This window comes from Dendrobates tinctorius, unplaced genomic scaffold, assembly GCF_039654945.1.
Source record: "Dendrobates tinctorius isolate UK_male_01 unplaced genomic scaffold, ASM3965494v1 ptg000072l, whole genome shotgun sequence".
Taxonomy (NCBI): Eukaryota; Metazoa; Chordata; class Amphibia; order Anura; family Dendrobatidae; genus Dendrobates; species Dendrobates tinctorius.
Genome location: NW_027361740.1, coordinates 1,069,306 through 1,093,978, shown reverse-complemented (window position 1 = coordinate 1,093,978; position 24,673 = coordinate 1,069,306).

Genomic DNA, 24,673 nt, shown 5'->3' with positions numbered 1-24,673 from the left:
CCCTCTGTCCTGCCTGTGTCCCAATGTTCGGTCTGTGTCCTGATGTCCAGCCTGTCTCCAGATGTCCGGTCTGTGGTCCTGGTGGTCAAGCCTATGGTCCAGAGTTGGTCCTGCCTGTGTTACTGGATGGACTCCTCTTCTGAGTTCCTGGGGAGTTTCCAGCATTGTTCCTCGGTGATAGCTCTGTCTGGATCTGACCAGCCGATGACCTGTGCTGCCACACTGGTGTTCCTGGTCCTGTGTCATCCATGATTCAGCCAATAACCGGAGCTGCCACACCGGTGTTCCTGGTCATGTGCCGTCCATGTCTGTCGATGACCTGCGCTGCCATGCTGATGTTCCTGGTCCTGTTCCGTCCATGTCCTGTTATTGTGTGGCAATAAATGTTCAGGTCCGGACCTGTGTGTGACCGAGCATGTATGGGTGGCCACCAAAAAACATCTTGGAAGTGTGTTGCTGAGTCTTACCAGCTCATACCGAACATACACATACATAACTCGTTCCCCAGGTCGGCGCTTTGGAGATGAGTGGTTCCTCCAGAACATACTTTGTAAATACCAGCAGTGCATTTGTCATAAACCTGAGGTGCAGGTAGTTGCAGGGGTGAACTCTGGATCTGGGCATCCCCGCTGTAGGTGGTGCCCTGATGAGGAGTGGTCTAGAGGGTCCAGAGGCCCCTCATTAAGGGGAGGGCACTGTCATGATCCAGGTTGGATCTGACAGATTAAATGCACAAAGTAACCTTTTTGTTTACTTTGGCTGTGTGCCAAAGGTGGTTTTGCCCCCGGTGGCCATTAGGGTCATTGCACTGTGGTGGTTTCAGTTGTAGTTTTCCCCCGGTGGCCATTAGGGTCATTGCACTCTGGTTACCTTAGTTTGCGCACGTGATTATGTAATAGGTGTGATTGCTCTATAAAAGAGTGTCAGGTGTGTCAATCACTGTTGGTGAAAGTTCCTCATTTGCAAGCAAGCCTGGGTAAAGAATGGAGCTGAAGGAGAGTCACAGGCAGCTCTGTTGTGAGTTCATTTTCCCCTTCGTCACTGAGGTCTGGTGAACTCCCTATTCTGGTAAAGGAAGGTAATGAGCCTGATTGTCAGGCACCTGAGTCTAATGAGGATGACTGGCTGAGTGGAGTCACTGACTGGATATAGGGCTGCCGACGCCCTTCTGCCCTGCGGGTGATTTCTCTGTGGACTTCTATGACACCAGTCTGATTCCTGCTTACCTAAAGCTAAGTTTCTGCTTTGCCTGTTTGCATTTATGTTTTGTGTTTGTTTTCCTTGCTTTTCTGGATTCTGCCATTCCCTGCTGGGATGAGCTGAATCTCCTTTTGCCGGTTGCTCTGTCTTCAGAATATTCCTGAGTACTGACATAGCTTTTTTGAAGCCTAGCGTCTTCAGGGCCTTTTTCACTGTCAGTCTGTTGTCTCTTATTTTCATAGGGTTTTTCACGGATTGCAGACAGCAGCCTTCCTGTCTTTTCCTATCTAGGTAGTTTGGGCCCCGTCTTTGCTCAGTCTATTTTTCTGTCTGTGTTAGTGTTTTCATCTTGCTTCACCGTCATTATATGTTGGGGGCTGCCTATTGCTTTGGGGTCTGCTCTGGGGCAGTTTAGATTTCCCCTTTCTTTCTTTAGGCCCATTTAATTCTCCGGCTGTGATCGAGGGGTCTAGGGCATCGTAGGAACCCCCCACGGCTACTGTTAGTTGTTGTGATAGGATCAGGGGTCTGCAATCCGATAGCTGCCAACCTCTCTGGTTTTCTGGACTTAGCTAGCATTTTTGTTTTTGCCGCCTACGGTGACTCAATCATAACACAGCTCAGTGAGAGTCCTGGAGTAGCAGCTATGGTGTCTGCAAGGAGGGCTGCCATGGCTTGGTGGAGTGTCAGCTATGGTGTCTGCAAGGAGGGCTGGCATTGCTTTGTGGAGTGGCGGCTATGGTGTAGAGCTGCACTCAGGATGCTAGACTCGGTTGCTGGAGAGCTGGACTCAAAATGTTGGACTCTTTGGCAGAAAAGCTGGACTCATTTGCTGGACTCTGTTTCTGGACAACTGCACGCAGGTGGTGGACTCTGCTCCAAGGCTGCACTATGGTGTTGGATCCGGTCGGAGGAAAAGATGCACACAGGTGGTGGGCTCTGTTGCTGGGAGCGTAAGCAACAGAGTAAAGCTAAGTGGTGTTCCCCTGTTTTGTCACTTTTCCTTATGTGTGTTTAGTGCAGTTGTGGGATTAGTTTCCGCACCGACCAATTCCCTAGTGAGGGTTTAGGTGCAGGGCGAGTCAGGGTTTTGAGGTTCCTGATCGGCGCCCAGTGCGGAACCGGCCTAGGGAACATTAGGAGTGTAGAAACACTGACTCAGGGGAGTGCAGGAGGTCTCCACTTCCCCGTTCCCTATCGCAGGGCCACCATTGTTATTGTTACCCAGGTTTTCCCTATTCCCTTGTCTTATTGTATTAGTTACCGGCCTGTGGGCCGCGTCACATAGGACAATTACACGTGCCGCGTCCTGTTGTATTAGTTACCGGCCTGCTGGCCGTGTCACTCAGGACAGGGCACGTGACATGTCCCAGCCGATGACCTGAGCTGCCACGCTGGCATTTCTGGATCTTTGCTGCCTGGGTCCCGATGTCCTGCCTGTGTCTTGATGTTCCGCCAGTTCCCTGGGGTCCACCCTGTGATGACATCTGTCCAAGGTCAGTGTCTGATGTTCTCCTGCTGGGCCTGTGATACGTCTGAGGCCTGAGAGAGAGGCCCTCCTAGTATGCCTGTGCCAGATGATCCTGGACTGCATCAACCCGTGATGACCCCATGCCATTGTCCGTTAACCTGTGACGTGTAACCTTCCCTGATGTGAGGAATCGGGAGCCTGGCATTATGTTCTGTTTATGTACTGTGACTTTGTTTTAGTAAACTTTATGTTTCTTCATACCTGAAGTTGTGCGGTGTCATCTAGTCCTGCATGTCGCCATCTTGTCCACATGCTCAACTGCCACAGACCCTGCTCGCTGCCCTTCCCTAGTCTGGGTAGGTCCAGGTCTCCCTCTGTGGTCCAGTGGGTCCACATTACGTTCCCACCTGGGACGCTCATCCCACATCGTCGTTGTCTGGTGACGTGGAGCCATTGGCTGGGCCGCATCCGTGGCCGCAGCCGTAACAGCAAGTCAATGATAGAAAAAAAATAACAACACAGCATTCGGATCATGCGAGTGCTGTCTGATTTTTACGCACCAGTGTCCTTAGAAAAGCTGGCAATTCATGTGCGGTGTACAGTAAAATCATACTGACAGGTTAGAATAGAATAGATGAAATAGATATATACATATATACTGTATATATAGATGTCAGTGACACACACATATATATATATATTGCTCAAAAAAATAGAGAACACTATTCTAGTTGCAACAGGCTGTTTGTGTTCCCTTTATTTCTTTGAGCAGTGTGATATACATTGTATTTATATTGCATAGAGAGAAGAAAAGCTGGTAAAACATCTACCGGGTTCTGTAAAATCATTTGCCCTGTAGCGGTGGCAAGTGGGGTAATAGTTGGGGGGGTTGACTTCACTTTGTAACATCAGGCCCTAGGTTAGTGATGGAGAGACATCAATAAGACGCCCCTATTACTAACCCCATAGTCAAATTGTAAAGAAAACACAGACACCCAGTAAAAAATCCATTAATTGAAATAGACACAGATTCCATTAATATTCTTAATTAAACCATACTTGCAACCTCGCCTATTTCCCTGATGCCCTCGATCTCCTGTAAAAAAGTAAAATAATAAGCCAACAATATACCATACCTGTCCATCGTTGTGTCCCACGCTGTTATCCATATCTGGGGGAGAAATAGTTTTCAACCTGGACAGAGCCAAGGTGCAATTGTCACGGTTGAAAACCACTGGTGAATGAGCTGCTGGGAGTGCAGACTCAGTGACTAGTGGTGACGTCACTGAGTCTACGCTCCCTCACAGCCTGAACTGCGGTCACCTCTGGACTGTGGGAAAATGCCAGTGATGATGGCACCGCAGCTCATGCTCAGTGTATTCACAGCAGATCATATGTCATTTACACATTGTTTTCAAAGGAAATATTTGTCAAAACATACACATACATATAATAGATAGATAGAAGAAAAGCCGATAGTTCCTATACGCGTACAGTAAAATCACACAGGCAGGTTAGAATAGAATAGATATATACACATAGAATACACACATATATATATGTATATATATATATATACATTGCATATATAAATATAGACATATATATAGATGTCAGTGACACACACACACAGACATATATGTATATATTGCATAGAGAAATAGATAGATGATAACACATCTGCCAGGTTCTGTAAAATCACTGCAGGAGCCGACAGGTAGAAGAGATGGATTACATACAGTAAATACAAATAAAATATGTAGATATATAGATGTCAGTGACAAATACAATTAGTACAGTGTGTGTGCAAATTATTGGACACATTTAATTAATAAAAGATTATTTTTTCAAAAAAATGGAGTGGGCTCCCGCACAATTTTCGTAATCTGAAAAAACTCAGCCATCATCTGCTAGGAAAGATTCATCATAGCAAGGGAGACGGCATATGATATATGAGTGCATCACATATGTAGGTTAGGATTTAATTGCTCTAATTTTGCCACTGAAGAAACATACCGAAAACAAGGCTTGCGTGCCAGAGAAAGTGTTCATCCTATTTTGTGAAATGGAAAAGCCATAAGCAATAATTTTTTGCTCTTCTGTTGTCTTTTTTCTGTAAAGGCTTATTTAACCTCTTTGTGACCGCCCACGGTAGATATACTTCGGCGCTAGCAGGGCTTTGTGCAGCACCGCTGATGTTTGTCCACAGTGGGTGGTATTGCAGCTCTGCAATTCCTGTTGCTCTGACAGATAACATTATCGGCACCTGCTTAGATCAGGTCCCACTGATGTTAACCCTTTGCTACCTTCGAGATGCCGCGATCACTGCATTTAGAAGATATCAGGAGGAGACCCCTACTATACTCACCTCTCAGACACCCCCCCATGATGAGATCAGCATAGTCCTGACAGGCGGAGGTCACGTGATGAGCTTCGGGTTTGCCAGCTATGGTGGTTTGTTAGGCTCAGCCTGCAGCAAAGTCTAAAGGCCCCGTCACACACAGCGATATTGCCATCGAGATCGGTGATTTTGTGACGCCACAGCGATCTCGCCAGCAATATTGCTCTGTGTGACATGGATCAGCGACCGGCTCCCCTGCCAGGTATCGCTGATCGCGAACAATCGTCCTACGCCATTTTTTGATCGTTGGTCTCCTGCTGGCCAGCGCACATCGCTGCGTATGGCAGCGAGAGACCAGCGATCAGCGACACTGGACGCTTGTTTCCAATGTAAACAGCGGGTATCTAAGAGCCGCGCGGCTCTTGGTTACCCGCTGTTTACCTTGGAAACCAGCGTGCACGCTGGTTTCCAGGGTAAACAGTGGGTATCTAACAGCCACGTGGTTCTTAGATACCCACTGTTTACCCTGGGAACCAGCGTGCACGCTGGTTTAAAAGGTAAACAGCGGGTAACTAAGAGCCGCACAGCTCTTAGATATCCACTGTTTACATTGGAAACCAGCTTGGTCATGGGTCCTGATCACTGGAGGGGCTGTCTATGTGACAGCTCACCAGCAATCAGCCTAACGATGTCCCAGCGATCCCATCCATGTCGGATCATTGGTGGGATCGCTGGGACATTGTTATGTGTAATGGGGCCTTTACAAGCGATCTGCCTGTGTAACACTCACAGGTCTCATAGAATGCAATACATGTGTATTGCATTGTAAGAGATCAGTGATCAGACAAATACAAATTGAAGTACCATACAGTAAAAAAGTTTAAAAAAAAGGTAAAAAAAAGTTTTAAAACTATTTAAAAAAATCACAAAATAAATAAAAGAAAAAATATTAAACCAATAAATAAATATATACACACACATATATATATACAGTATATACAGTATATATATATATATATATATATATATATATATATATATACACAGTATATCTATAATATGACACTAGGAGCGTCACTCTGTCTGAAGCCTTTAAGCCTGCGCAGTCTGGACCCCACAGAGCTACGCATCCGGGGATGAGGATTGTGGCCCAGGAGATCACGGTATGCATAAGCACTGAACGCATACTGCAATCTCCAGCACAACATCTTATCTATCCGGTATTGCCGCGGGGTCTCTTCTTGCCGAGGACGGGACATGAATCCTCAGTTGGAAATGGCGCATGCGTATAGCGCACTTCAGGTGCCATTTTGCTTGGTGGGCGGAAATTATTTAAATAAGGCCGTGATGGCAGAAGAGGGCGGGTTGTGGCACCGGAAGCGGCACCTGCGCAGTCCGCGTTTTCTGGTGCCATTTTAATAGATACTTCAGCGGAGCAATCCAGCCACTTTCTACTGTATATACAGTATATATATAAAATACGTCAGCGGAGCAATCCAGTGACTTTCTACTGAATATATATGTAAAATACGTCAGCGGACCATTCCAGTCACATTCTACTGAATATATACATAAAATACGTCAGCGGAGCCATCCAGTGACTTTCTACTGAATATACACTCACTGGCCACTTTATTAGGTACACCTGTCCAACTGTGTGTTAAGACTTAATTTCTAATCTGCCAATCACATGGCGGCAACTCAGTGCATTTAGGCATGTAGACATGGTCAAGACAATCTCCTGCAGTTCAAACCGAGCATCAGTATGGGGAAGAAAGGTGATTTGAGTGCCTTTGAACGTGGCATGATTGTTGGTGCCAGAAGGGCTGGTCTGAGAATTTCAGAAACTGCTGATCTACTGGGATTTTCACGCACAACCATCTCTAGGGTTTACAGAGAATGGTCCGAAAAAGAAAAAAAAATCCAGTGAGCGGCAGTTCTGTGGCCGGAAATGCCTTGTTGATGCCAGAGGTCAGAGGAGAATGGGCAGACTGGTTCGAGCTGATAGAAAGGCAACAGTGACTCAAATTGCCACCCGTTACAACCAAGGTAGGCAGAAGAGCATCTCTGACCGCACAGTGCGTCGAACTTTGAGGCAGATGGGCTACAGCAGCAGAAGACCACACCGGGTACCACTCCTCTCAGCTAAGAACAGGAAACTGAGGCTACAATTTGCACAAGCTCATCGAAATTGGACAGTAGAAGATTGGAAAAACGTTGCCTGGTCTGATGAGTCTCGATTTCTGCTGCGACATTCGGATGGTAGGGTCAGAATTTGGCGTAAACAACATGAAAGCATGGATCCATCCTGCCTTGTATCAACGGTTCAGGCTGGTGGTGGTGGTGTCATGGTGTGGGGAATTTTTTCTGTGCACTCTTTGGGCCCCTTGGTACCAATTGAGCATCGTTGCAACGCCACAGCCTACCTGAGTATTGTTGCTGACCATGTCCATCCCTTTATGACCACAATGTACCCAACATCTGATGGCTACTTTCAGCAGGATAATGCGCCATGTCATAAAGCTCGAATCATCTCAGATTGGTTTCTTGAACATGACAATGAGTTCACTGTACTCAAATGGCCTCCTCAGTCACCAGATCTCAATCCAATAGAGCATCTTTGGGATGTGGTGGAACGGGAGATTCGCATCAGGGATGTGCAGCTGACAAATCTGCGCCAACTGTGTGATGCCATCATGTCAATATGGTCCAAAATCTCTGAGGAATGCTTCCAGCACCTTGTTGAATCTCTGCCACGAAGAATTGAGGCAGTTCTGAAGGCAAAAGGGGGTCCAACCCGTTACTAGCATGGTGTACCTAATAAAGTGGCCAGTGAGTGTATACTGTATATAAAATACGTCAGTGGAGCAATCCAGCCACTTTCTACTGAATATATTTATAAAATACATCAGTGACAAGATGGAGGCGCACAAAACAGGATGAGGGTGCAGGATGGGGGCTGCACATGACAGGAAGGAGGCGCAAGATGGAAGCAGCACATACCAGGATGGAGGCCATATACCAATATAAGTGCTCGCCACCCGGGCATAGAACGGGTTCATTAGCTAGTATAAATATATTTAGAAACAAAAAAGTACACATATTTGGTACCGCTGCGCCCGAAACGAGCCAACCTATAAAACAGTCACACTTGTTTACTCCTTTGGTGCACATCGTAAAAAAAAAAAAGGAGCAAACACCTTTGCTTTTACATCATGTCGCCACACAAAAAGTAGAATAAAACGCGATCAAAAAATCATATCAAAATAAAAATGGTAGCGATGAAATTGTCATCTTGTCCCTGCAAAAGAACAAGCTGCCATATAGCTCCAACAGCGGAAAAATAAAGTTATAGCTTTCAGAATAAAACAATGCAAAAACAATTATTTTTTCTATAAAATAGTTTTTATTATGAAAAAGCGGCAAAACGTAGAAAAAAATATAAATGTGGTATCACTGTAATCGTAATGACCCAAAGAATAAAGCTGCCTTATTAATTTTACTACACACCGAACGTCAGTTAAAAAAAAAAAAAAAAGAATTCCTGAATTCCTGGTGTTTGATCATTCTGTCTCCCAAAAATTGGAATTGAAAGCGATCAAACATTTTCATGTGCCTGAAAATGGTACCAATAAAAATGACAGCTCAACCCGCAAAAAACAAGCTGTCACATGGCTCTGTCAGCCAAAATATTGAAAAATTACTATATATCTCAAAATATAGTGATGCAAAAACAATAAAAAGCATCTTTTAGTGTGTGACAGCAGACAAACATAAAACCCGATATAGATCTGGTATTGCTGCATTCACACCGACCCTAAGAATAAAATCACCTAATGACATATACTGCATGAAGAACAGCATAAAAAATAAATAAAACCAAATCTACACATGCTGTTGATTTTTTCATTCTGCCTCTCAAAGATAGCAGTAAGGCTCGGTGCACATTTATCCTGCGCTCTGCACTGAGCGCTTACACTGGGATTTCCGTGTAAATCTCTGAAATAAGTGATTCAGACGGAACCCCCTGGTGAAAGATTCCCTATAATGAGGCAGATGGAGACACTGTGGATGCCATAAGACCTGTGATCTGGCGGTGTCCATCTTTTTAGTCATACATAAAAGCTCAGTCAGTCAGTTTTGTGCACCTCTGAAAAAAAGGACGCCGCTGAACAGAGGCCATTGTTACAACTGCCTCGGATACTCACCTGGCCTCCTCCGCTCCCCAGCACAACGCTGTGTGGGTCCCGCGTCGCCCCTCACCAGCACTTCCTGGTTCCCGGGGAGTTCGCAGTCTGCGCATGCGCCGTATTTCCCAGCAGCGCGCTCCCTCAGCTCCTTATGCCGGAAGGGGGTCGTGACCCGGTGGCTCCGCCCTGTCATGGTGGCCCCATTGGGTATTTCAGAACGCCTCCTGCTATGTTAAGCACCTGATTATCATTCCCGCATGCCTGGTCGCCGGCAGTCTTGCTAGCAATTGCGTTGCGCTATAGTCAGATCCCCTTATAGCTTCCCCATGCCTTGTCTCCATTGCAGCTTCCCCTGCTCCCTTGTGTCATATAGCTCCCAGTGCTCTGTCCCTGCTGTAGGTCACCCTGTCCACTTTTGTTTTACAGGGTGCGTCATCTGTGGCTCCTGTCGGTCATCCTCAGCCTCTTTCTCTGCTGGTCCTCAGCCTCCGTCCAGTTTCTTCTCCCTCATCTCCTGCCCTGCCATCCCTCCAGCCCCTGATCCTTCCTCTAGGTCCCTGGTATGGGTCGCCCTCCCAGGGCTATGGGGTACTCGGTACCGGGCCGGTGTCAGGGGGATGTGTCACAGCAGCGGTGACCCGGTCCGTGGCCCTTGGCGCCCAAGCAATGGGGAGATGTAGTTAATGGTAGGATAGTTTGTGACGCCACCCGTGGTGTTTGGCAAATATGGTGTTAGGCCAACGCTGCATACAGATCCGCTGGGACTGATGGTATGTGCAGCTTAGATGGTAAAGCTCCCCACAGGTGGAGCTGTAGTCCCAGGGCAGTGTAGATGTAGCTGGCATGGGGATGTAGCAGTGCCGAAAGCGTAGGGAACAGACAAGACACAGCGGTTGTAGTTTCTGTACCTTTACTGAGTATATGCAGTCCAGAGTCCTGATTAAAGATGTTATTGGAGCAGGTTAGCCTGGAAGCAGATCAGGATTCTCTCTCAGCAGAAGGGCTGTGCAGTCTCCTTCCTAGCGCTTTGTAGTGTGAAGCACTCCAGTACTTAGTTACTCTGAAATGCCTCTCTTCAGATGTTCCTAGAACTATACTTGTATGACAGACAGCTGTAGCCTCTCTCGGGGATTCCTCTCTATTCAATTGCTGTAGTGTCCCAAGTCTTTGCTGGGAGCAGGGCATTTACAGCCTCCTACTCCTCTGGTATCTGTGGTAGGACCGTCAGTGTCCGTACCACTGTGGAGACCAGGCTCCAGTTCTGTGCGCTCTCAAGCTGAGGGAGCTCACCTTCTGCAGCTCAACCTCTCAGCTTCGCACCTCCCATCTGCACACTTCACCCTCAGCAGACTATCTGATCTCTTCTTCCTCCTGGCCCTCAGAGGACACTCCTCTCCAGAATCCTGGTTCAGAGTTCCCCCTGCTGGCCTGGAGTGGAACTGTGTTGCATGCATTAGGTTAACTGCTGGAGAGACCCATCACTGCTTCCAAACCTGGCATTACCCTCCCCTGGAGGAAGGCAAAGCCAGTGTGGCGACCATACCCCTGGGGGCGCCACATTCCCCCCTAGTGAAAGTCAGCACTCCTGGGCTGAACAAAAACATGAAAAACAACATATAAACATTTAAACAACAATAATTGTACAAGATTTGAAAAAGGGAAAAATGTACAAAAACCAAGAGCTCAAAAATGGTCTTATGATGATAAGTCCAGCATCAATGTCCATTATCCATCCCTGGGCAAATGGTAAAAGTTTTTGACCACACACAAGTCCTGTGGTTCAGTGTCCATAAAACAAACCAAAGATAACTTTTACAGGTCACCTGTAGGTACAAGACTTGAAAAACAGTTACATATTTACATAATTTCAACATTTACATCTATTTTGCTATATGCGATATCTAACTGGTAGTGTGCCTTGTGTGGTGCGGGTAGATCTGCGTAAGACTGGTGCAGTGGGTAATGTACTGGATACACTACTGGGTGTTCCACATGGCACAGGAATTCTAGATTGTCTAGTATCTCTTGGACTCACCATGGGCATAACAGGTTCACCACTGGCAGGGCGAGGGTTCTCTGGCTCCACTGCTGGTGTGGCCTCTGTTGCCTGATTTTCTCGATCTTCAAGGTCTTCTTGAGTCCTATTCTCCTGTGCTTCTACTTGGGGAAATAACAACACCCGCACCATGATTGCATCATTAACTCTAGTCCAATTCGCAGGGAACTCTCCCAGCACGGTACTGACTGTCTTTTCTTCCTCTGTAGGTGGGATGTTATCCGATCCTCCCTCTTTTTCTTTCAACTGGTCAGGGCATAACTTCAAGTGATCCCTGGATACCGCTGCTGAGATCTCTCCTCCATCTTTGCTAATAAGGCATACTTTGGCATTATCAAAGTTCGAGGGCAGAATTGTAAAGGGCTCCTCTTCCCATTGATCATCCAGCTTATGCAGTCTTCTTTTTCTCTTGAGAACTTGTTCTCCCGGCGAAAAAGGAACAGCAGGTGCATTTTGCTTATAAAGTCTCTCCTGCTTCTGCCTTGCCTGAGCCAGACTCTTCTCCACACACTCCTGTACCATTCTGTACTGCTTCTGCCTCTCCTTGTCCCAGTCAGCATCTGGTGACGTTACTTCAGGCGTCAGGACTCCCATGTCCAAGTCAATAGGCAGCTTACCAGGGCTTGCTCTCATCAGGTACGCTGGAGTACAGTTGGTAGAGTTCACTGGGATATGGTTGTAGAGATCTACCAGATCGGGTAACTTTTCTGGCCACAGATTTCTCTCCTCCAAGGGCAATGTCTTCAGTAAATCAATCACTACCTGGTTCATCTTCTCGCACATGCCGTTGGTCTGTGGGTGATAAGGTGTTGACTGGATCTTCTTACAACCATAAAAGTTGCAGAACTCATGGAACACTTCTGCCTCGAAAGCTGGACCTTGATCTGTGAGTACTCTTTCAGGATACCCATGTGGCCTACAGAAGTGCTGTTAGAAGGCTCTGACCACTGTCCTGGCCGATAGATCTTTGACGAGCACAACCACCAGGAATCTTGAATAGTGGTCCACAATGGTAAGGGCATAGAGGTAGCCTGACCGGCTTGGAACCAGCTTCACATGGTCCAGGGCTACCAACTCCAGGGGCTGTTTGGTGATGATTGGCTGTAAGGGAGCTCTCTGGCTGTCTCGATCCTTTCTGCGCAGGTTACACTGTCCACACTCCCATCACCACCTCTCAATGGCTTTCTGCATGCCAGTCCAGTAGAACCTCTCTCGGAGCAATGTTTCCAACTTCTTCCAACCAAAGTGTCCAGTTCCATTGTGGTATGCTCCTAGGACCATTGATGCATCTTTCTTTGGGACCACCACCTGCCAGACCAGCTCATGTGTGCGGGCATTGATATTCCTCCGACACAGCTTCCCTTCGGAGTTAAACAGCTGGCCTCTCTCCTTCCACAACTGCTGGGTTTCTTCAGGAGCATCCACCTCTGGGCGTGAGTCACCTTGTGTCAGCAGCTCTTTCACCAGGCGGACTGCAGGGTCATTATCTTGCGCTTCTGCCCAATCATGATGGGGGAACGGATTCAGAGTGACTTCCTTCAAGCCAGGCCGCCTGTTTCTCACTCCTTGAGCACGTTGGGCCGCCAGTGGCCGGTGGAAGGGATGCAATTCTACCTCTTCCAAAGCCTCAGGGTCTAGGCATCCTGGATAGCGCATCAGCATTGGCATTCTTGTGCCCTGCCCGGTACTTGATGGTAAACTCATAATTGGATAACCGAGCCATCCATCGCTGCTCCAGTGCTCCTAGCTTGGCAGTGTTCAAGTGGGTCAACGGGTTGTTGTCCGTAAAGATTGTAAATTTGGCCGAAGCTAGGTAATGCTTGAACCTTTCAGTGACAGCCCAGACTATGGCAAGGAACTCCAGCTTCAAAGAACTGTAATTATCAGGGTTCCTCTCAGTGGGACGCAGCTTCCTGCTGGCGTAGGAGATCACTCTCTCTTTTCCATTCTGTACCTGCGACCGTACTGCTCCTAATCCCACGTTGCTGGCATCCGTGTACAGCACAAAGGGTTTGTGATAATCTGGGTAGGCCAGAACTTCATCACCTGTGAGAGCCTTCTTCAATCTGGTGAAAGACCTCTCCAACTCTTCAGTCCATTCAAATGTGGAATTCTTCTGCTTGCCTTTCTTGGACTGCCCCACCAGAAGGTTTTGCATCGGGGTGGCTATTTCAGTAAAGCCTTTGATGAATCTTCGGTAGAAGCCTACCAGTCCAAGGAATTGGCGTACCTCATGGAGGTTGCTGGGCTTCGTCCAGTCCCAGATGACCGTGACCTTGTCAGGATCTGGTGTCACACCTTCTGCACTGACCACTAGTGTTGAGCGACTTTTGGTTTTTTAGGGTCGAGTTTCGTTTCATGAAACCTGACTTTTCCAAAAGTCGGGTCGAGCAAAATCGGCCGACTATAGGGAAAAGTCGGGGTCGTCCCAAAACACGAAACCCAATGTAAGTCAATGGAGAATTAAAGTCGGCAGTGAGAGGAGGACAGGAAACACACCAACAGTGCCCATTTGAATGACAAAAGCATAAATTCTTGTTACTGAAGCTTGTCAACCTTAATTAACTTCATAATACTAGTTACGCACTGAAAAATGGGGGTTATTTGGCTACAGTTGTGGGGGGGGGAGGGCTGGCTCCAGGTTTTCGTGGGCCCAGGGCCAAAGAGCGCCACTTTAACACATACCACAACTCATGATGCTCCGATACGGCAGAGAAATAGCAGTATAGTACAATGAAAAATACTTCACTTCTTACATCTCATGACTGATATCCATTTTAAATTCTCCAATACCTCCAAAAACGGACAGTATATAACTCCATACAGTATTATGGCCAGCGCTTAGTGCGCTATACAGAGTAATGAGGCCCATATATTTCTCCATACGGAATCATTATTCCCATATAATGTTTCAAACCGTATATGATGAGCTCCACATAATGCTACAGTATATGTTGGTCCCAATGGATGAAGCTCCACTGTCTTATGGGCCCAAATAATGCTCCATATATAATGGGCCCCATTTCTACTGCTCTAGTGTATAATGGGCCCTGTAAATGCTGCTCCAGTGTCTGATGTCCACCTTTGGAATGCTCCAGTGTATGGTGGGCCCCATATATCATTCACCAGAGTATAGTGCTCCCCAAAAATTGCTGTCCCAACATTGAAAACAATTACATAAGTCTCCTTGCTAGGGAATCCCTGCACTACTCTGAACTCCTTGTCGTCCCCATCTTCCATCTCACTGCACTTGGCTGTTTAGGCCCCCCCACCGGCAGAGACACTTTTGCATACTATGCGGTGCCCTGTGCCAGTGCCATCGCCCATGAGTATGTCCCCCCACCTGCTCAAGGAACCTGCACTTTCATCTGCACCTTCCTCTTTGTCACCGTGTAAGGTGGTATAGTATGCGGGAGGGGAACCTGAGTTTCCTCTGGGTCAGATTCTGGCTGTGTAGAGTGCGAGGGGAATGTAGTGGTCTGGGTCAATGTACCAGCAGCATCATCCAGCAGTGGCTGGGCCTCAGTGCACTTGTGGCGTCCCCAAGAGTACGGTCGCCACTGTGGCATTGCTTTCCTCCTAGGGAGTGTGTTGTCAAGCTCGGGAGCAACGAAGGATCTCTCTAGCAGTGAACCCAACACACAACACATTTCCCACTCCAGGCCAGCAGGGAGACCTCTGAACCTGACTGCTGAGGAGCTGCTCTCTGTGGTCGGGAGGAGGTAAGTTAGGGCACTCTGTGCAGGGAAGGGGAAGTGTGTGGACGTGAGAAGGGGAGCTGGAGGATGAGCAGAGTTAAGGCTCACTCCTAGCTGGAGCGCATGGTCCGGATTCCGGTCTCCGAGTTTGTAGGGACACTGACGTTCCTGCAGCAGAAACCGGTGGAAGTACCAGCTATAAATGCTCTGTACCCAACTAAGGCTCGGAGGCCCCAGCATCGACGTGTGTGAGGCAGAAGGAAAAGGCTACAGCTGTCTGCCATACAAGTAAAGTCTGAGGAATATCTGTTAGAAAGAAGGCGTTTCAGTGAACCACGGTCCTGTGAGTGCTTCCCCCACAAGCGCTAGAAAGGAGACATTCAGGAAGGTACATGTTGGCAGAGTGTTGGAAGGGAGCTTTCCATTCTGGTCCAGGAGGTTGGCAGAGGTCCTGACCCGGAGGACACAGCACGGAGGCAGGCATCTGTGTAACCTGCAGACTGTGAGTAAAGCTTTGGAACTGCACGCTCTGGTGTCCTACAGTTATTCCAGCACTGCTACATCTGGGTACCAGCACCTACACCGCCTGTGCCTTTCCCCCATCACTACATCTACACTTCCCTGGGACTCCAACTCGACCTGTGGGGAGCTTCACCATCTTTGCTGCACAACACCATCAGTCCCAGAGGATCTGCATGCAGCGTCGGCCTAACATCTATTTTGCCGAACACCACAGGTGGCGTCAAACTATCTATATAAACTCTTTACCATTATACCACGCCATTTACATGGGCACCCAGGGCCACCGTCCGGGTCACCGCTGCTGTGACACATCCCACTGACACTGAGTACCCCACAGCCCTGGGAGGGCGACCCATATGCGACTGCTGATCAGCTGGCGTTATTCCCACGAACCTCCAAACAGCATCCCTGAAGGCAAAGTTTTTGGTTTCCGGGGGCAGTATGATTGCAAAGCTGAACCTTAAAGGAATGTCCAAAAGGGCACCACCAGGAGTGGAGCCTGTGGCTTAATTGGACTGCATCCGGGAAACCACTACCATACAAGCTACAGAAAAGATGGACAGATTGCAAGCTTTGTCGATTCTGTGTGTGGTGTGGTATGTCCGTTTGTAGTTGTGCTAGCGATTTCTCAGCTTTATTCCGTTAACGACCGAGACTCCGGCATGGCCCCGTGGTATGCGTCAAGCTTACTAGAGGGATACGCGAGGCTGTGGCACGTGAGATCGAGCAATAACAGGTCTAGCATTCCAGTACATGTCCGGGGCTGCATGCACGCTACACTGAAAGGACCAGCTTTTGTCGCTTACAGGTGCAGATAACCTGCTGAACTCCGTTAGTAATGTGGATCTGGGATTCAGATTATTCCCCGCGAACGATGATTTCCCAGTAAGTTCAGGTCAACCGCAATTCCGGAGTTAGGCCTAACCGTCATTCCTGAAAAAATTACGTGTCCAAACCACAGGTGCTGTAGCTTGCTTAGGCTGGTTTCACATTTGCATTTTTTTTCACGGTAATTTAGCGCTAAATAGCGCATGCGTTTTTTTTTCCTATACTTTGCATGGGATGCGCTTATGTGCGCATACACATGCGTTTGTACGCGTTTTACCGCGCATGCGTTTTTTTGCGGTATGCGCTCGGGCGCACAAAATGCAACTTGTTGCATTTTTTGTGCGTCCGATTTGCCTCAAAAAAACGCATGCGCGCGCAATGCGTTTTTTTACAGCAAGACACCCATTATAAGTCTATGGTGAGCATATGTGCGCATTGGCATGCTTATGTATGCGTTTTTTTGCACATGCGTTTTTTTTTTTACCATTAGTTTAGACAATGGAATTTAGGGGTTTGGGTAAAGTTAGGGTTAGTTAAGGGGGTTTAGGGTTAGGGTTAGGGTTAGGGTTAGGGTTAGGGTCAGGGTTAGGGTTAAGTATGGTTTGGTTAAGGGTTAGGGTCAGGGTTAGGGTCAGGGTTAAGTATGGTTTGGTTAAGGGTTAGGGTCAGGGTTAGGGTCAGGGTTAGGGTTAAGTATGGTTTGGTTAAGGGTTAGGGTCAGGGTTAGGGTTAGGGTTAGGGTCAGGGTTAGGGTTAGGGTTAGGGTCAGGGTTAGGGTCAAGTATGGTTTGGTTAAGGGTTAGGGTCAGGGTTAGGGTCAGGGTTAGGGTTAAGTATGGTTTGGTTAAGGGTTAGGGTCAGGGTTAGGGTTAGGGTCAGGGTTAGGGTCAAGTATGGTTTGGTTAAGGGTTAGGGTCAGGGTTAGGGTCAGGGTTAGGGTTAAGTATGGTTTGGTTAAGGGTTAGGGTCAGGGTTAGGGTTAGGGTTAGGGTCAGGGTTAGGGTTAGGGTTAAGGTTAGTTAGGGTTTGGGTTAGGGTTAAGTATGGTTTGGTTAAGGGTTAGGGTCAGGGTTAGGGTTAAGTATGGTTTGGTTAAGGGTTAGGGTTAGGGTCAGGGTTAGGGTCAGGGTTAGGGTCAGGGTTAGGGTTAGGGTCAGGGTTAGGGTCAGGGTTAGGGTCAGCGTTAGGGTTAAGTATGGTTTGGTTAAGGGTTAGGGTCAGGGTTAGGGTTAAGTATGGTTTGGTTAAGGGTTAGGGTCAGGGTTAGGGTTAGGGTTAGGGTCAGGGTTAGGGTTAGGGTTAGGGTTAGGGTCAGGGTTAGGGTCAGGGTTAGGGTTAAGTATGGTTTGGTTAAGGGTTAGGGTCAGGGTTAGGGTCAGGGTTAAGTATGGTTTGGTTAAGGGTTAGGGTCAGGGTTAGGGTTAGGGTTAGGGTCAGGGTTAGGGTTAGGGTTAAGGTTAGTTAGGGTTTGGGTTAGGGTTAAGTATGGTTTGGTTAAGGGTTAGGGTCAGGGTTAGGGTTAAGTATGGTTTGGTTAAGGGTTAGGGTTAGGGTCAGGGTTAGGGTTAGGGTTAGGGTCAGGGTTAGAGTTAGGGTTAAGGTTAGTTAGGGTTTGGGTTAGGGTTAAGTATGGTTTGGTTATGGGTTAGGGTCAGGGTTAGGGTTAAGTATGGTTTGGTTAAGGGTTAGGGTTAGGGTTAGGGTTAGGGTCAGGGTTAGGGTCAGGGTTAGGGTTAGTAAAGTCATGGTTTGGGTTAGTGTGAGGGGCCACCTAATGTTGGAAAAACCGCAAACGCGGTAAAAACGCACTAAAAACGCATACAAACGCATACAAACGCTGCATTTTTTTCATGCATGCTCATAAAAATGCTTGAAAAAAATGCAGCAGTTGTATGCTTTTGTATGCGTTTTTCAATGCGTTTTTTTGCGGGAAAAACGCGCTGCAAAAAAAAGCAAGTGTGAAACAGGCCTTAACAGCTCGGCAGCCGTTCTCAGGCCCAGTATGGATTCAACAACATTGGAGAAAGTTGATAAAGGGTACAGTTTCACCGGATAACACGTATATATGTAGCCTAGTTTACACATTAAAAATATATGTCTATAGATCAGGAGGCAGACTCAGATGTTCTCAGGCCCAGTATGGATTTGACCAGATTGTACAAAGTTGAGAAAGGGTACTTTATCACTGGATAGCAGGTATATATAGCATAGTTTAAACATGTAAAATCTCTGTGTTCTCAGTATGGATTACACAGCAATCTAAAAAGTGGAAAAAAGGAAATCCATTTGAGGCGTACACAACTATATACTTTTGGTGTTATTTTTAAATCTTCATATATATTTCTGTCTCAGTAATACAGTCCAGCCTCTCCGCAATAGGAAATGAGATGCATACAATTAGTGACATAAAGGCTATTGATTGCAGAAATCTAGGAATTATTATTCACGGGAAAAACTTCCGTCACAATTCTCATAGGCGATGCTCACCCTCAATTAATTTGTGTGTTGAGACAGTGAAAACATTTTTTTGTGAATAAAGTCTTGCTGTATCGCACTTCCGTTGATTCCATCACTGTTACTCATCTCAATCCAATTTTTATCACAGGGAGCGATGTAAACATGGTGCTCACTGGCTATCATGATCTGTCACGTAACTTTGGAGTGCAAAAGACAGAAGCCACAGGCCGTAGGCGATTCTATTTGATTGGCATGAGAGGGCACATTTTGAAATGTGCACCGGAATGTCACACGTTTGTGATTAGGAAAACTGTGAAAGCTGATGATAAACCACCACTGCATGTAATTGTGAGTCGACGTCCATAAGAAATGGAAGCCACTGATCATCTGGAGCTAGAGCCCGGCCAGCAGGACAGGGCATAGGTACATCTTAACCATCATCTTTCAGTTCAATCAATTTGTAGTGGCAGTCCCAGTGAAGGATTTGACAGCCCAGACTACACAGCGGAGGAGCAGGGAGAGGTAAACATTGCAAATGCTGGGGCCCTGCCCAAGCAAGGGAGGCACACTCGTGGGTGTCGGTACTGGCACTGGGCCCCTCATAGTACGGCGGTGTGTCTGACGGCGGGTGTGCACCACCACTGTCAGAGACACTTGATTGCACTATGAGGGACCCTATGCCAGTGCCCGCGCCCAAGAGTCGGCCTAACCACCTGTCCAGGGCAACGGCACTCGCAAGGTTTTGTGTGCTAGGTGGTGACCCCGGCCATGGGGGGGGCCGCCCACTTAGGGAGGTTTACAAAGTGGCATATGTAGATGTGGGTCATTCAGCTGCTGCAAAAGGCGAAATAGGTCAAGTTCGCGGAATAGGAGGAGGACCAAAGCAAGCCATTTTTCTGGCAACCTATGTGTCATCAAGGGAAGGTGGGACAAAATCCTTGGAAACCCATGCATGGTTCATTTTAATGAAAGTTAGATCATCCACATTTTGGGTTGACAGACGGGTCCTTTTTTCTGTCAGGATTGATCCAGCTGCACTGAAGACTCTTTCCGATAGCACACTTGCAGCTGGGCAAGCGAGCTCCTGTAAGGCATATTGTGCCAATTCAGGCCAGGTGTCCAGTTTAGAGGCCCAATAGTCAAAGGGGAATGACCTGTGTGGGAGAACATCGATATGGGAGGAAAAGTAGTTGTTATCCATAGTTGACAACTGCTGTCTCCTGTCACTTTCCATCGATGCTGTATTACCAGTTGTGTGAGCGGTCTGTGAAAAATCAGTCCACAACATTGTCATGAAACCCCTGTCTCCAACGCCACTTCTGCTGTGTGCACCACGAACACCTCTGCCAAGCCGCCCCCGGCCCGTACGGCTCGTGTGAGAACCATCACCGCTGCTGTGTGCTGGGAATGCCTCAACCAACCGGTTAACCAGAGTTGCTTGTTTAGTAGCCAATATTAGGTCAACGTTCTCCTGTGGCACGATGTTTTGTAATTTGCCTTTATAGCGTGGATCCAGGATGCTGGCCAACCAGTAGTCATCATCGTTCATCATTTTGGCAACGCGTGGGTCCCTTTTTAGGATCTGCAAGGCATAATCTGACATGTGGGCCAATGTTTCCGGTGTCAATGATGCACTGCGAGTGCTGGGTGGAGGAGCACTTTCTGGCAAATCCACATCCCTCCAGTCACGCACAAACCCTGTACCAGACCTTGCCACGCCAACATTTTCACTTGCCCCACGAGATGCATCCTCCTCCCCTAAGTAATCATCCCCATCATCATCCTCCTCTTCTTCCTCCACCTCGTCCAGGAGAGGTCCCTGAGCAGACAATGGCTGAATGTCATCAAGGATTCCCTCCACCTCTTCCTCCTCGTCAACATTGGCTGCAGACGCCTGCTCCTTAAGGTGCGTCAAAGTTTGCATGAGCAGACGCATAAGTGGGATGCTCATGCTTAGGATGGCGTCGTCTGCGCTTACTAGCCGTGTGCATTTCTCAAAACACTGAAGGACTTTACAGAGGTCTTTCAGCTTCGACCACTGCACACCTGTCAACTCCATGTCTGCTCTCAAAGTGCCTGGCCGTGTATCCTCCCACAAATGCATTATGGCCTGCCTCTGCTCGCACAGCCACTCAACCATGTGTAGGGTGGAGTTCCACCTTGTTGCAATGTCGATAATGAGGCGGTGGTTGGGAAGGTGGAGCAATCGCTGCAGCTTCTGCATACGAATGGAGTGTACAGGCGACCGGCGGATGTGCACGCACAGTCTTCGCACCTTCTGGAGCAGGGCTGTTAACTCCGGATAATTGTTGAGGAAGCACTGCACCACCAGATTCAAGGTGTGAGCCAAGCAAGGTATGTGGCTGAGTTTTGAAAGGGCTATGGCTGCCACAAAATTACGGCCGTTATCACTAACTACCTTGCCTGCCTCAAGATGTACACTGCCCAGCCATGACTCAGTTTGTCGCTGAAAGTACTCGGCCAGCACCTCGGCGGTGTGTCTGTCGCCCAAACACATCATCTGCAACACAGCCTGCTGACACTTTCCACTAGCTGCTCGATAGGGGGACACCTCGTGTGCAACAGTGGCAGCTGCAGATGGAGTGCTCATACGACTGCGCTCTGTGGACGAGCTTTCGCTTCTGGAGGAGGAGGAGGAGGGTCGAACACCTACAGCCAACTGTTTCCTATACCGTGGGCTAGGCAGCACTGTCCACCAACCGATAGGGCATCATCTCTAACGAGATTAGTTTGGCAATGTGGGCATTCAAACCCAGTGTACGCGGATGAGAGACTGAGTACTTTCTCATAGTGTCTGGGAGGTTGAGCTGGACTTGAGAGCTGCATATGGTGGAAGTAGCGGTCGACAGGGCGGACTGAGAGAGGGTTGATGATGGTGATGGAGTTGGTGTTCTTTCTGATGGCCCAGATTCAGTCTTTCATTGATATAACAGTGGGATTCCCTGACTGCTGTGGCCTTGCAATGACACCTCAACATTTGCTGCTGTTCTAACCGGTGGGCTTACAGTGGGGGAAACAATGTAGCGTTGCTGACTACCTTCTTTGAGATCAGTTGCACATGTGGTACTTGAGGTTTGGTGTTGTGTCCACGCTTGCAAGTGCATGCTGGTTAAATGTCTAAGCATGCAATTGGTATTCAAATTTTTCAGATTTTTCCCTTGGCTAAAGGTCTTTGCGCACTTCTTACAGATAACCTTGGCCTGATCATAAGGATTTTGTTCAAAAAAGTGCCACACTGCACTCTTCCTACTTTGGCAGACATTTTGCGGCCTAGCACGCTGTGATATTTTGACCCTCTGGACAAGCTGTCCAGCAACTCTTTTGATTTTTGGAACCTGTCTTTGGAGTGCTCCGGGCCTGCCAGATAACAGCTGTTGCGATGTCGATGTCTGCTGTGGATGCTCCTCCTCCTCATCTGAGCTATTGGAAGCAGCACCCTCTTCCCCCAATGGATGCCAATCTGGGTCAACAACTGGGTCATCCATCACCTCCTCTTCAATGTCATGTGCACCTTCCTCTGTGTCACCATGTATGGTGGTATAGTGTGCGGGAAGGGGCACCTGAGTCTCATCAGGGTCAGAATCTGGCTCTGTACACAGCGAGGACAATGTAGTGCTCTGACTGAATGTACCAGCAGAATCATCTATCAGTGGCTGTGCATCAGTGCACTCCATGTCAGATTCATCTTGGCCTGGGTAATTCACCATTTCACTTGATAATCCAGGCATGGTATGTGAAAACAGCTCCATGGAGTAATCAGTAGTATGGCATGCGTCATCCTTCAATCTTGGTTGGGGTGAAGGACACAAGGAAAGGTGTGGTTCATGAACATGAACCTCCAATGACGACTCAGTGCTTTTATTTTTTACAACTTCAGAAGAGGAGGCGATAGAGCTGGAGGCTGAGTCATCAATGTAAGACAAAAGTTTTCCCTGAAGCTCTAGCTTTAAAAGCGGTTTGCCAACTCCTAGAAAACTAAGCCTTCGAGGCCTTGTGGAGCCAGACAATGATGCAGGCTCAACACCTCCTGCATTCGGTCCTATTTTGCTTTTACCACTACCATCAGATCCACCACCAACACCATCATTACCAGCTGCCAACCCCCGCCCAATTCCATGGCCTCTTCCACCAGCCTTCCTCATTTTTGGTAGAAATGTAGACAAAATCCAACAAACTATATAGTAATGTAAAACAAGGTACAAGGTGTCTATAGGACAGGGGAGATTTTGAATTTCTGCACACACTTGTGGACACTGGACACTTTTGGATTGTGTGAGGCCCACTGAATATCACAGCGCTATGTGACAGGCTCGATGTCGCAGGTGTGAAAAATGTCACTAGAGGATAAGGGAGATTTTGAATTTCTGCACACACTTGTGGACACTGGACACTTTTGGATTGTGTGAGGCCCACTGAATATCACAGCGCTATGTCACAGGCTCGATGTCGCAGGTGTGAAAAATGTCACTAGAGGATAAGGGAGATTTTGAATTTCTGCACACACTTGTGGACACTGGACACTTTTGGATTATGTGAGGCCCACTGAATATCACAGCGCTATGTGACAGGCTCGATGTCGCAGGTGTGAAAAATGTCACTAGAGGATAACGGAGATTTTGAATTTCTGCACACACTTGTGGACACTGGACACTTTTGGATTGTGTGAGGCCCACTGAATATCACAGCGCTATGTCACAGGCTCGATGTCGCATGTGTGAAAAATGTCACTAGAGGATAACGGAGATTTTGAATTTCTGCACACACTTGTGGACACTGGACACTTTTGGATTGTGTGAAGCCCACTGAATATCACAGCGCTATGTTACAGGCTCGATGTCGCAGGTGTGAAAAATGTCACTAGAGGATAACGGAGATTTTGAATTTCTGCACACACTTGTGGACACTGGACACTTTTGGATTGTGTGAGGCCCACTGAATATCACAGGGCTATGTGACAGGCTCGATGTCGCAGGTGTGAAAAATGTCACTAGAGGATAACAGAGATTTTGAATTTCTGCACACACTTGTGGACACTGGACACTTTTGGATTGTGTGAGGCCCACTGAATATCACAGCGCTATGTCACAGGCAGAAATTGGCTAGTGTATGACATACTACAAGGTGTATATAGAATTGGGCAGAATAGGAATCTCCCTAGAGTGTAGGTCTGTAAGAACGGAACAAGTCCTCGACTTATCCTTACAGAGCAACACACAGATAGCTTCACTGTGGCTGTGATAACAGCCGTTACACGGTACTGAGAGAGGAGCGTGCACGTACATGGCTGTCCGGTGTACGTAAAATTGTCAAGCTCCGTTTTTTAAGTATACGGACTGACACACGCTATCTCTCTATAGTTTTGAATGTGATCAAACAGCAAATATATTTAACTGTTTGAAAACTAGACAAAACTAGAAGGTGCAGGTCTGTAAGAACGGAACATGTCCTCGACTTATTCTTACAGAGTGACACACAGATAGCTTCACTGTGGCTGTGATAACAGCCGTTACACGGTACTGTGTGAGGAGTGTGCACCGCTGTATGGTGTGAAAAAATGCACGCTCAGTACCTCACCAAGATAAAAAAAAAAAATTGGGATTGCTTTTAAAAAAGCAGTTTGCAGAGCAGTGGGTAAACAGCAATGCAGCCGTCATAGCCTTAGAAGGCAGCCTAACAACCAACACCGCTGACCCAGCAAAATATAGCCTCCACTTGCACTGCACACACAGTGACTGGTGTGTTGTACAGGCAAAATCGCTAGCAGTAGAAGCAGTTTTTGGTGTCTTCTTCCCTGCCTAAGGCCTCTTTCACACATCAGGTTTTCGCCGTCAGGCGCGATCCGTCGCTTTTGACAAAAACCGGATCCGGCGAAATGCAATGCCGGATCCG